At 49.1% G+C, this 13,915-nt stretch overlaps 1 protein-coding gene across 7 annotated transcripts in view; it reads right to left on the bottom strand.

The window, feature by feature from the left end:
- The window catches only part of EPB41L5 (erythrocyte membrane protein band 4.1 like 5), a 126,036-nt gene that overhangs the window by 29,799 nt on the left and 82,322 nt on the right, over positions 1 to 13,915 (bottom strand). The window lies entirely within an intron of this gene.

The raw sequence follows: 13,915 nt of genomic DNA, 5'->3' as shown, positions 1-13,915 counted from the left end.
TCAGGCAAACTCCTTCCAACTGAGATGGTGTAAAAGGACTGGCTTAGACTCCTACTGCAGTAACCCAAGGAGGAAAACACTAAACAAATTTCTAGACACCAGCCACGAAGCAACAGAAGACAGAGACAACCAACAGCCGGGGTGAGCCCTGTGATTGCCTCGAGAGAATTTCCAGGCCACGGTGCAGAGGCGAAAAGTGAGGCGGAACACGTCAGACTCCTGTGCTTGAGAAGATGGGGCTGAGAGAGCAGAGAGACCAGGGCAGCCAGGAGAGTGCCAGAGAGAGCGAGCAGCAAACAGGCCTCCTGGAGCTTGGCAGCAGGTCCCCACAAGTGTGTGGCAGAGTGCTGATCGGAGCGCGAGTGTGGAGGAACTGCCCAAGGCTCAGGAAGGAACTCGGTGGACAGCTCAGAGGGGACCAGGGGCACTCACCTGGAGCTGGGCTGCAAACACACAGGGCCACAGGGCGCCGAGTATTCGGGCAGGTCTTGCCTCCACAGCGGAGGGCAATTAACCCAGACTGAGCACTGCAACACCTGCCTGACGCGCTATGACAGCAAAACCTGGAAAGATTAAACTGCTTCCAGGCAACTTCACTTCACCCCAGAACGAAGCTCAAGATTCATGGAAACTCAGTACCAACATGTCTGGCATCCAACAAAGAGAAATCCAGGGTCAAACATCCACTGCAGGATTACCAGGCACGCAAAGAGGCAGAAAAAGATATCCCCATTTAAGAAAAGAATCAATTAACTGGAAACTGACCTAGAACAAACCACATGTTGGAATGAGCAGATAAAGACATCAGAACTTGTAACTGTATTCCATATGTTCTAAATACTAGCCAGAGGCATGGAAGATATAAAAAAAGATTCAAAATCAAACTTCTAGAGAAAAAATACATTACTGAGATGAAAAACCCATCAGGGTGGGTGTCTGGCACGGCAGTTAAGATGCCACTCAGGACACCTGCTTCCAGCTCTGCTCCTGATTTCATCTTCCTGCTAATGTGCACTATGGGAGGCAGCAGGTGAAGGCTGACATATTTGGGCCCCTGTCACTTATGTGGGAGATCTGGATGCCGTTCAGGTTCCTGGCTTCGGCTCCTGATCCAGCCCTGGCTGTTGTGGCCATCTGGGGAGTGAACTGGCAGATGGAGATCCCTTTGTCTCTCTAACTTGGCCTTTCAAATAAGCAAATGTATCTCTAAAAAAAGAAAGAAAAACACACTGGATGGAATTGATATAGATTAGATGCTAGAAAAAAATACCAAATTCAAAAGCATAGGCAATAGAAACTATTCAAAACAAAACACAAAGATAAAAATATTCCAGAACATTAAAAGAACATTGGTTAGTTGTGGGATAACTAGAGTCTCAAAATAGAGGTAATACAGAACAAATATTTTTGAATAAATAATGGCTCAAGGGGGCTGGCACTGTGACATAGTGGGAAAAGCCACCACCTGCAGTGCCAGCATCCTATATGGGCGCCAGTTCAAGTCCCAGCTGCTCCACTTCTGATCCAACTCCCTGCTAATGTGCCTGGGAAAGCAGTGAAAGATGGCTCAAGTACTTGGGCCCCTGCACCCAGGTGGGAGACCCAGATGAAGCCCCTGGCTTCTGCCTTCTGACTGGCCCAGTTCCAGCCCTTGCAGCCATTTGGGGAGTGAACCAGTGAATGGAAGACCCCCCCCCCACCTCTCCCTCTAACTGCCTTTCAAATAAATAAAATTTTTAAAGTGAATAATGTGGTACATGACTTATATCTTAATAAAGCAGATGAAAGAGGTAAAATAAATACAATGTCACATGTACAAGTCATAACCAAAAAAATTCATTTCAAAAAATATTAATAGAAAACCCTTGCAGAAGCAAAATGACACCAGATGAATATATGGATCTAAACAACGGAAGGCAGAGTATTGGAAAAGGCAGGTATGAAGGTAACACACAGAGGGGTTTCTCCTTAGTGTTTACAGTGTCTGAAGACATAAGAGATTGTTTAAACAAAAATAATGACAATGTATTCTGGCTTATGACATATATACAAATAAAACCCTTGACAAAAGAGAGCAGAACTGGGAATAAAGAAGTGGAAGAACATTAATATGAGGTTCTTGCAGTAGGCATAAAATGCACGATACCGCTTGAGAGTAGACGATGATAAAGATGTACACTCTCAAAAATTACTAATAAGAAAACAGTTACAGCTAAGGAGTGAATAAAGGAAATGAACAGAATATGAAATACTGATTAATGAAAAGGAAACACAGCAAGAGGAAATACTTACACTTAATCATACTGAACATTTAGAAATGGTCGAAACATCCAGTCTTCAAATGCAGAGACTTGTCAGTTAAGAAGCAGAATCCAATTACATACTGCCCACACAAAACACAATTTATATGTAACAGATCAAAAAGATTAAAAGCAAAAGGATAAAAATATACCATGGTAACAGTAGTCAAAGAAAGGTAGAAGAGACATGCTGATAGCAAAGTCAAGTTCACAGCAAAGGGGTGAATTCAGAGACTGTAACAACCCGGAACACTTATCACCCCAAAGACAGAACTTAAAATACATGAGCCAAAACTGGTAAAACTGCAGACGGAAGTGCACAACTCTATAATCATAGCTGGATATTTCTACACTGTTCTCTTAGTAACTGACAGAACAAGCAGGCAGAAAACCAACAATACAGTAAACTTAACACTAACAGTCCATAGAGACATATATTTCCACTGGACAGTTACCTGCCAGGCACGCCAGGCCTAGTATGTCCTGGGGATCTTAAGGTGATGGAGGGATAATTGGCTTTCCTGGAAGCTGAGGACATGCAAGACTATCAGGGAAGTCTGGGAGGAGAAGGAAGCCTGGGTAAAGGCCAAAGCCAGAAGAGGGAGTGAGGTACAGGAAGACTAGTGTAACTCTGTGACGCAGATTGGTGGCTGAGCGGGATACCTGCCACCGTTTCATAGAAAGTCCTTCAGCTGGAGACAGTCATCAGCACATTGGCTTCTAAGATCCGGCCGGGACTCTGCTTGACCTGGGTTCCCACGTCCGCCTGGCTTCCAAGGCTTTCTCTCCTGGCCCTTGTGCTATCTGGGCCTCTGCTGCCATGCTCACACCACACACTACGGCAGGACCCACCGTCTCCCCAGTTCCCCAGCCCCAGGCTTGGATGCCTCCCTTGCACTGACTGGCAGACTGCTCCAACCAATCCTCAACCACCGCCAGGCCAGGAGCTCTCTGTTACCCATTTACCTATATCCTGTTTTTTTTTTTCTTAAAGATTTTTTATTTGAAAGGCAGAGTCAGAGACAGAGAAAGAGAGAGAGAGAGAGAGATCAATCCTCCATCCACTGGTTCACTCCCCAAATGGCCACAATGGCCAGGGTTGAGCCAGGCCAAAGCCAGGAGCTTCTTACGGTTCTCCCACGTGGGTGTGGGAGCCCAAGGACTTGGGCCATCTACTGCTTTCCCAGGCCACAACGGAGAGCTGGATCAGAAGTGGAGCAGCCAGGACTCTAATCAGGTCCCATATGGAATGTCGGCATTGTTAAGTGGCAGCTTATGCACACACCACAACACTGGCCCCTACCTGCAAGCTTACTGAATCCAATGTTCACGGGTACGGATTATACTTGAGTTCTTTACATTTGAAATACTATTCTCAACCAGGTATAGGAATGATACATTCATCGGTACAGAGCTGAACAACAAGCAGGACGGTATTTTCTCTGGCCTGTCAGAATTAACTGCCCCTGAGAGAGACAAACAGGCAGTGACAGTATTTTAGAGTTACACTGGGAGAAGAAAAGATTTTTGAATTCTTTAAAATATTTTTAAAAACTGATTTTGATTTGCTTATTTACCTTCCTGTCTTCATCTGCTTCAAAAGACAGAATTTTCAAGTTTTTAAAGTGAGGTAAAACGCACACTGAGTAATTTATTCAAAACAAAATTCTCTTATATTATCTGATCATTTCAAACAAAAATATTTTGATCCTAAAAAACAAAGCTGACTCTCAAAGCACTCTGCAGACACAGCACAGATGCGGGAGAGCCGCAGGAGAATGGGAGGTATCCTGTGAGCGGAAGAAAGCGAGGAAGGGGGAAAGGCTGACAGGGAGGAACCGGGAGAACGCGGGCTCCAGGTCATTTCTGAGTGTCTCTGTGCTGACGGGCCACCTTTCCACAACCCCCTTTCCTGCACACGGCCCCAGGTGCACACCTCGAAAGCTCTCGTAGAATTCTAGGCGGTGTGCCCACGTGCGTGTCCACGTCCTCGCCTTCCCCTCTAAGAGGGACCTCACAGGGTTGTTGTGAGGCTCAAACAAGACACGTGCACGTTGGCCGGCGCTGCAGCTCACTAGGCTAATCCTCCGCCTTGTGGCACTGGCACACCAGGTTCTAGTCCCGGTCAGGGCGCCGGATTCTGTCCCTGTTGCCCCTCTTCCAGGCCAGCTCTCTGCTATGGCCCAGGAGTGCAGTGGAGGATGGCCCAAGTCCTTGGGCCCTGCACCCCATGGGAGACCAGGAGAAGCACCTGGCTCCTGCCATCGGATCAGCGCGGTGCGCCGGCCGCAGCGGCCATTGGAGGGTGAACCAAAGGCAAAGGAAGACCTTTCTCTCTCTCTCTCTCACTGTCTACTCTGCCTGTCAAAAAAAAAGACACGTGCACGTGAAGATGCTGTAAAGACATAAACAATATCGTGGATCAAACAGGAATTGGAAAGGAAAATATTTTGAACTAAATGGAGGCACAGCATAACCAAATTTGTGAGGTGATACTAAGGCAGTATGTAGATGAGAAGTAAAGCACATGACCGGGGCCAGGTGATTAAGATGTTGGCTAAGGCCAGCGCCGCGGCTCACTGGGCTAATCCTCCACCTGTGGCGCTGGCACCCCGGGTTCTAGTCCCAGTTGGGGTGCCGGATTCTGTCCCGGTTGCTCCTCTTCCAGTCCAGCTCTCTGCTGTGGCCCAGGAGTGCAGTGGAGGATGGCCCAAGTGCACCTGCATGGGAGACCAGGAGGAAGCACCTGGCTCCCGGCTTCGGATTGTTGGCATGGTGCGCCGGCTATTGCGGCCATTTTGGGGGTGAACCAACGGAAAGGAAGACCTTTCTCTCTAAATCTGCCTGTCCAAAAAAAAAAAAAGGATGTTGGCTAAGACACCCGGGTTGCACACTGGAATGTCTGCACTTAACTAGTTCCAGCTTCTGACTCCAACCATCTGTAAATGTGGACCATGGGAAGGCAGCAGTGGTGGCCCAAGTAAGTGGATTTCTGCCATGCGTGGGGAAAACCTGGATTGTGCTCCTGGCTCCTGGCTTTGGCCTGGTTCAGCCTGCCACTGTGAGATCTGGAGAATTAACCAGAAGATTAGAGTTCTAGACTGTGGGGGAGGCTGAATCCTGAGAGGCCTAGAGGAAACTTCCTGAGCCTGCCTCGAATTTGAAAACCTGTCTTTAAGTTTCAAATCCCTGGTAGCAAACACCCCAGCCCCAGGGCACTTTTGCCTAAGGATCATTAAGGTGGTATAAGAGGAGTGCCTAAGACCCTTTTGCATCACATCATCCCACCCCTTGCCAGCATCCGCTCATCCGCTCTGTACCTCAGATATATATACACCTCCCTTTCACAATAAAGTGAGACCCTGCTTCGACTGGGCTCCACACTGTGCCTGATTGCCCCCCGGGTTTGGGGAAGGCTGAGTGGCAGGTGGCACACTTCCCCTCCTCGGTCAAGGCAAGCTGCGGGCAGCCTGCCTAATTCTCCGGTGGTGGTGAGGAACAGTCACCTCACTAGACCCTCTTGCTCTACTTCTCAAATAAAAATCCTATTAGAAAGAAAGCTAGCTCTCCATCAGTGGCCTAAGCTTACACCTTGAAAAACAGGAATAAGATGAGGAAATTAAAGTCCAAAGTAAGAAGAAAGGAAATAATAAAGATTAAAGGAAAAATAGGTCAAAATCAATTAAACCAAGAGTTAGCTCTTAAGAAGCTCAATAGAGGGATCAGCACTGTGGCATAGTGGGTAAAGCCACCACCTGTGATGCTGCCATCCTATGGGGGGGGGGAGTTTGTGTCCTGGCTGCCCCACTTCTGATCCAGCTCCTTGCTAATGGCCTTGGGAAAGCAGCAAAAGATAAACCAAGAGGTTGGGTTCCTGCCACCCACTTGGGAGACCTGGATAAACCTGCTGGCTCCTGGCTCTGACCTGGCCCAGTCCCAGCTATTGTAGCCACTGGGGGAAGCAGATGAAAGATCACTCTGTCTCTCCCTCTTTCTCTGTACCACTTTCAAATAAATAAATAAATCTTTAAAAAAAAAAAAGCAGTTCAATATAATTGATAACTTCTAGGTAGACTAATCATGAAAAAATACATATTTATCAGTATCAGGAATGACACCACTATGGGTCCCACATATATGAAAATGGTCAAAGGGAATACCATGAGCTTTAAGCCAACAAACTCGACATGTGGATGGCATGGACGGATCCTTGGGCTCCTGGCTCTGGCCTGGCATGCAGGCCTCTGCTGCCCTCACGGGAGGTCTGGGTTGCATCCCAACGCCTGGCTTCAGCCCCAGCTCAGTCCTGGCTGTTGTGGGCATTTGGAGAATGAATCAGGGATGGGAGCTATCTGTCCCTCAAATACATTTTTTTTTAAATATCATTTTTTAAGAGATTTATTTATCTGAAAGTCAGAGTTACAGGTACCATTTTCTATACTTTGTCTTATGAACCTTTTACCTGATTGGACTGAACCAAAAGCACTAAATCAGATGCCCTGAAATAATAATTCAGCTTCTTCCTCCTTCCCATGCTTCTCAAATTATTTTATGGAAATACAGTTTAAAAAAATTCCATTTTACAAAAAGATTTTTAAGATTATTTGTATCAGAATTTTAGATGAATATATTCATTTTTAATTCCAAAGAAGATATCTCTCAAAATTAAACCTTTCAACTACAAAGAAAAAAATACCATTTTCAATCTGGCACTTGCCAGTAGATATGCGTTTCTCAGGAGTGTGGACAGGACTATGTAGGGCATTCTCTCTACGCATACTATGCATGACATTTTCCATGAGCTTCTGAAGACCTTCCGCACGTGCTGGTCAAGGAAAGCAACGTCTCTTACCTCCGTCCTCTGCAAACCTGCTATTTATACTGGTTCATCTTTTGTATGTGTGCACATTTAGAAACATTCCTGAACATTTTTCTGAAGATAAAAATGACAACAAACCTTAGGCACCTCACAAACTTAAGTTTTGAACCTTGCAATGCATCACGGACCTTCCTCATTCCAACAATTATGTTACGGATACACAGCCATTAGCCTACCCAGGCCTCCCCCACCTGGCTGCCCTCCTCCACGCTGCCTCCAGGGTTATCTTTCTAGAGCAGCACTGCTACTGTCACTCCTTCCTCCACAGCCTGGGCCCCACCAAGCCCTATGGTGGCTACGTCCGGGCTCTAGGATCAACCTGTCTGAGTCCAAATCCCAGCCTCCCCGTGCGCTAGAGCAAGGCAACTTTGGACAAGTAGCACATCTTTTGTGTGCCTTAATTTCTTTGCTCATCTAACTTAGAGATCCCGATCGGGGGCGGGACGCTTGGCTGGTGTGTGATTTGCTGCTGCACCTCCAGATCGAGGCCAGGCAGTGCAGCACTCAAGTGCCAGCTGTCATTGCCAATGCACCACCCCATGAATTCTGCACTCGGTAACTCAGACCCAACTCCTCACTCCTCACCTGCACCTCGTGCTCCGCTACTTTAGATTTCCTTTTCCCATCCATCGGTATCTTGTCCTCCAAAGCTCTACCTACCTGAGGCTCCTGACTGTACATATCCATCAGAAAGGAAGTAAATGCCAGGAAACCATTTTAAATGCAATCTCTTCAGCTCTTCCAGGACCTTGCGGCTTACCTAGCCATACTAGGATCTGTTATTTGTAAAACTGCCCATCGCCACAGTTTGAGTGTCAACTTCTTGAAGCCAAGGACAGCACTTGGACTATTTCTTCATCACCAAGTGTGTTGAGACGTTCACTCACTCCATCAGTATGTATGGAGCACGCGTTGTGGGAAGAAAGGAAACAAAAGCTTTCCCTACAAGCAAGTAAACCTGCAACATGCAAGATGAAGTGCCCTGAGGAAAAACATCAAGCAGGTTAAGTGGGCCAGGAACACCAAGCATGGGGGAGGGGAAGCACACCAGCATTTGCGGGTGGTCAGAATAGGGCTCTCTCCTCTGCCAAGAATCCCCAATGTGCTGGATGTACCATAAGAGAGCCCAGAGGGGAATAAAATCCAGGCAGCAGTGAAGGATGAAGGTTTTCAGAGGGAACACACAGAAAGTTTGTGGAGTGCCAGGACAACGTTGTGGTGCAGCAAACTAAGCCACAGCTTGGGACGCCTGCATCCCATACTGGAATCCTGGGTTCTAGCTCCACTTCTGCTTTTTTTTTTTTTTTTTTTTTTTTTATTTTTTGACAGGCAGAGTGGACAGTGAGAGAGAGAGACAGAGAGAAAGGTCTTCCTTTGCTGTTGGTTCACCCTCCAATGGCCGCCGCGGCCGGCGCGCTGCGGCCGGCGCACCGCGCTGATCCGATGGCAGGAGCCAGGAGCCAGGTGCTTTTCCTGGTCTCCCATGGGGTGCAGGGCCCAAGCACCTGGGCCATCCTCCACTGCACTCCCTGGCCACAGCAGAGGGCTGGCCTGGAAGAGGGGCAACCGGGACAGAATCCGGCGCCCCGACCGGGACTAGAACCCGGTGTGCCGGCGCCGCTAGGCGGAGGATTAGCCTACTGAGCCGCGGCGCCGGCTCCACTTCTGCTTTTGATTTATCTTCCAGGCAACATGCACCCCGGGAGGCAGCAGATGATGGCTCAAGTGCTTGGGTCCCTGCCACCTACAGTGGAGACCCAGAAGGAGGTCCTGGTTCCTGGCTTTGGCCTGGCCCAGCCCTGGTGGTTGTGGGCATCTGGAGGGTGAAATCAGCAGATAGAAAATGTGTTACTCTGCCTTTCAAATAAATAAAAAAAATTTTTTTTGACAGGCAGAGTGGACAGAGAGAGACAGAGAGAAAGGTCTTCCTTTGCCGTTGGTTCACCCTCCAATTCCCGCTGCGGCCGGCGCACTGCAGCTGCTGCACCGCGCTGATCCAATGGCAGGAGCCAGGTACTTATCCTGGTCTCCCATGGGGTGCAGGGCCCAAGCACTTGGGCCATCCTCCACTGCACTCCCGGGCCACAGCAGAGAGCTGGCCTGGAAGAGGGGCAACCGGGACAGAATCCGGCACCCCGACCAGGACTAGAACCTGGTGTGCCGGCGCCACAAGGTGGAGGATCGGCCTAGTGAGCCGCGGCGCCGGCCTCAAATAAATAAATTTTAAAAACAATATTGAAAAGTGTGTGCAGGGGTCAGCGCTATAGTGCAGGTTAAGCCACCACCTACCATGCTAGTATTCCATATGAGCAAGGCTTGGACTCCCTGCTAGCATACCTGGGAAAGCAGCAGTTGATGGCTCAATACTTGGGTCCCTGCCACACACGTGGAAGATCCAGATGAAATTTTGGGCTCCTGGCTTCAGCACGGCCCAGCCCCAGCTGCTGTGGCCATTTGAGGGATGAACCAGTGGATGAAGATCTCTGTGTCTCCCTGTCACTCTTTAAAGTAAATCAATCTTTAATTTTATGTAAAAGTGGAATTAAAAGATAAGTTTGGGAGGTAGATGTTTGGTGTAGCAGTTAAGAAGCTGTTTGGGATGCCCACATCCCACATCCAAGAGCCTGGCTCGAGTTCCAGCTCCATTTCTTTTTTTTTTTTTTAAAGATTTATTTATTCATTTGAAAGTCGGAGTTACACAAAGAGAGAAGAGGAGAGGCAGAGAGAGAGAGAGAAAGGTATTCCATCCGTTGGTTCACTCTCCAATTGGCCTCAATGGCCGGAGCTGCGCCGATCCGGAGCCAGGAGGCAGGAGCTTCTTCCGGGTCTCTCACGTGGGTGCAGGGGCCCAAGGACTTGGGCCATCTTCTACTGCTTTCCCAGGCCATAGAAAAGAGCTGGATCGGAAGTGGGGCAGTCAGGTCTTGAACCGGCGCCCATATGGGATGCTGGCGCTTCAGGCCACTAACCTGCTGCGCCACAGCGCCGGCCCTCCAGCTCCATTTCTGATCCAGTTTCCTGCTATTGTTGCACCCTGGGACGCAGCTGACGGTGGCTCAAGCAAAAGACCACCACCATGGGAGACCCACAGTGAGGTCCTTGCTTCTGGTTTCACCTGGCCCAGTGCTGGCTGCCGAGAGCATCTGGAGAGTGAACCAGCAGATGCAAGAACTCTGTTTCTCCACCTTTCAAATAAAATGAGAATAAAATATATATAAAAAAAGGTAAGCTTGGGGTGGATGATCAGCTTGGATGCCTGCACCCCTTATCAGGGTCCATGGGTTTGAGTTCTGGCTCCATTTCTGACTGCAGCTTCCCACCAATGAATACCCTACAGGGGCAGCCATGATGGCTGAAGTACTAGGGTCCTTGCTATCCATGCAGGAGACTCGGATTCAGTTCCCAGCTCCCTGTTTCAGTCTGGTCCAGCTCCAGATAGGTTTATTTTGGTGAAAGAAGAAAAAACCACCAACTTGAAATCCATGCATATCCTTTTCATACTAGGCTTTTCCACGAACTTTCTGAAGACCCCCTGTTCTTGGCACGTTTGATCAAGTGTTAGCAGATGAGTATCTGGAGGCAAAGGAGCAGGTCAAGCATTCTTGGCAATGTGAGATTTGGGGTTTTGGTCTGAGGGAGCCAAGAAGATGGATCTGACAGAGCAGTGACGTGGTCAAGGTTACGACCAGACACAGATGAACAAGGGCAACGGCTGGGAGACCCAGGAAAAGGGTTCTGGGAGCAGCAGAGACGGCCACAAGGGGTGGTTTCCGGATACATCTAGAAGACAGGGCAGGCGGGACTTACTGACCGATAAGTAGGAGACAAAGAGGAGTCAAGGTGACTACAGGTGCCCCAGGCTAAGTCAGTGCCGCTCAAACTCGAGTATGCACCAGGCCTTCTCGGAGGGCAGCATGGGCAAGCACAGACCACTGGGCAACACCTCTAGAATTCCTCACCCACTAGGCCTACGGATAGAAAAACCTGCACAGACTAGAGGCGTCAGCTGTGCCATTCGGAACATGGGAAATCTGGGCTGCCCCAACATCACCTGCACAGTGTTCTCCCCAGAATGCATGGCATCTATCTCATCACATGAAAACACGGCACAGCCCCAACCGGAGAGGCGTTCTGTGAGGCCTCGGACCAGTGCTCTTAAAACGTCACCAACAACACACAGTGACGGAGGGCCACATCCTGAATGCATCACAGGACTCTGGGTCAGGTGCTAGGCCATCTGGGGAAAGACTGGAGAAAGCTTAATGGTATTGACCGTCAATTTCTTAGTTTGCTAACAGTGCTATCGAACCACTGTAGTATGGGATGTTAACACTAGAGAAAGCTAAGGAGGGGTTGTGGAAGCTCTCCACAGTATCCACGTATCTGTTCTATAAACCTACCATTATTTCAGAATAAAGGGGCTACAAAAAATAAGACGCCAGAGAGGGTGCTGTGGCACAGCAGGTCAGGACCCCATACTGGAGTGCTAGCTTGAATCCCTGCTACTGTGCTTCCAATCCAGCTTCCTGTTAATGTGTCCTGGGAGACAGCTGATGATGGCTCAAATGCTTGGGCCCTGCCAAGCACACTGGAAACTCGGCTGGAGTTCTGGGCTCCTGGCTTCGTCCCGGCCCAGTCCTGGCTGTTTCAGGGACTGGGGAATGAACCTGAGGATGGAGCATCTCTCTTTTTGGCTGTCAAGTAGATGAAAATAAACATTTTTTATTAGATTTATTTGAAAGAGTTACACAGAGAGAGAAGGAGAAGCAGGGTGGGGTGGGGGGTCTTCCATCCGCTGATTCACTCTCCAATTGGCTGCAATGGCCGGAGCTGCACCGATCTGAAGCCAGGAGCTTCTTTCGGGTCTCCCACGCGGGTGCAGGGGCCCAAGGACTTGGGTCATCTTCTGCTGCTTTCCCAGGCCATAACAGAGAGCTGGATGGGAAGTGGAGTAGCTGGGTCTCAAACTGGCGCCCATATAGGATACCGGCACTGCAGGCGGCGGCTTTACCCACTACACCACAGCGCCGGCCCAGAAAATGAACATTTTAAAAGATAAGATGCCTGTATGAACTCCTAAGCTGACATATCAAGTAGGCAGGCGTATATCCAAGTCTGGAAGTAAAGAAGTCCGGGCTGGTGACATAAACTGAGAAACAGCTGGTGTATCCGTGGTGTTCGTAAACCAGAGAACACTAGCGAGGCCACCAAGGGAATGTATTGTTACAGAAAAAGTCCTAAAGACAGAGCTTAGGGGTTAGGGAGCTAAGAAGGAACTAAAGAACTAGCAAAGGGAACTAAAACCATGGCTAGGGCAGTCAGACGCTAACAAGAGAGTGGCGTCCCTAAGTGAAGAGAGCAGTTCATGAGGGAGGAAGTGAGCACCTGCTGTCCGTGCTAACAAAGTGACTGGATCAGAAACGTGGAGGTCACCCGAGACCTAACAAGGGCTGTTTTGGTGGAGCTCGCGGCGTGCCGCTGCCACCCCAGGCAGAGCGGTTCTACAGATGTGAACAACATCCCTCATGAAGACACTCTGCTTCCATCTCTTGCCTGTCATACAGTAACTGATACCAGAACAAGACAGTTATTGCCAACTGCTGAAAACCGCTGTCACACATACGAGCATGCCGTCCTCTTGAACACAACTCATGCAGCAGGCAGCCTTCACAGGTCCTTCCTAGGGCCTCTGTGTCGAGGACAAAACCTACTCAGGAAGGGCTCAAAGTGAATGACGGGGGAAAGTGAATAGACGATTCTTTCAAGGCAAAGAGCGTGGCTCTCCGGGGAACAAAGGGATGTAGGTGGAGGAAGGAGTTCTCAATGTCGTCACAGGACATGTTTCCAGTACACAGGAAACACGAGTGACACACAACAGAAGGCAGAACTGCTGCAAGGACATTCTTAAGAAATCAAGGGTCAGGAGCCAGTGGAGCAGAGGAAAGAGCACGGGTCCATGTGGACAGCAGCCGGGGACGCAAAGGAAGCATCCCCTAACACAGACTCCCTCACTGATGACAGCATGGGAGAAGACCGCAGATTCTTCTGGACCCTACTTCCTCAGTAAAACATGAAGCAAGGTCAACTTAGAGTGAAGAATCAGAAAGAGGGGCATAGGGGATAAAGCCGCAGCCTGTGATGAGTCCCGGCTGCTCCACTTCCAATTCAGCTCCCTGTCAGCAGCCTGGGAAAAGCAGCAGACGATGGCCCAAGTATCTGGACCCTGCCACCCACATAGGAAACCTGGAGGAAGCTCCTGGCTTTGGCCTGGCCCAGGCTCCACCATTGCAGCCATCTGGGGAGTGGACTAGCAGATGGAAGATCTGTCTCTCTCTGTGACTCTTTAAAATAAATAAATAAACCTTTTTTTTAAAAAAAGTGAGAAATGAGGAGCTGGTGATGGTTTGAAAGAAGAGGAAAGCTGGCCACACAATGGGAGAACAGGCTGAAGAGATGGGACAGACACTAGCGGCAGCACTGACATCCCACTTGAGCCCAGTGGTCAAGACTTAAAGTAGGACCATTCAACAAGGTGTGTGCATTTCACAGTCACCATCTGCATGCACAGGACACAGAGTTTTCATTTAACTAGAATAAATCTGGGATCTAACCAGATGCTCAGAACAGGAGAAGGGTCAAGGAATTGGAGGCACCTGCACAGGAGAAGTTGTGATGGGAGGGACAGAGGGAGGGACAGAGGGAGGGAGGGAGGGAGGGAGGGAGGGACAGACCAGGG

This window comes from Oryctolagus cuniculus, chromosome 3, assembly GCF_964237555.1.
Source record: "Oryctolagus cuniculus chromosome 3, mOryCun1.1, whole genome shotgun sequence".
NCBI classification, from domain to species: Eukaryota; Metazoa; Chordata; class Mammalia; order Lagomorpha; family Leporidae; genus Oryctolagus; species Oryctolagus cuniculus.
The sequence above is the reverse complement of the archived record's forward strand: the minus strand, read 5'-3'. Positions and strand labels throughout refer to the sequence as shown.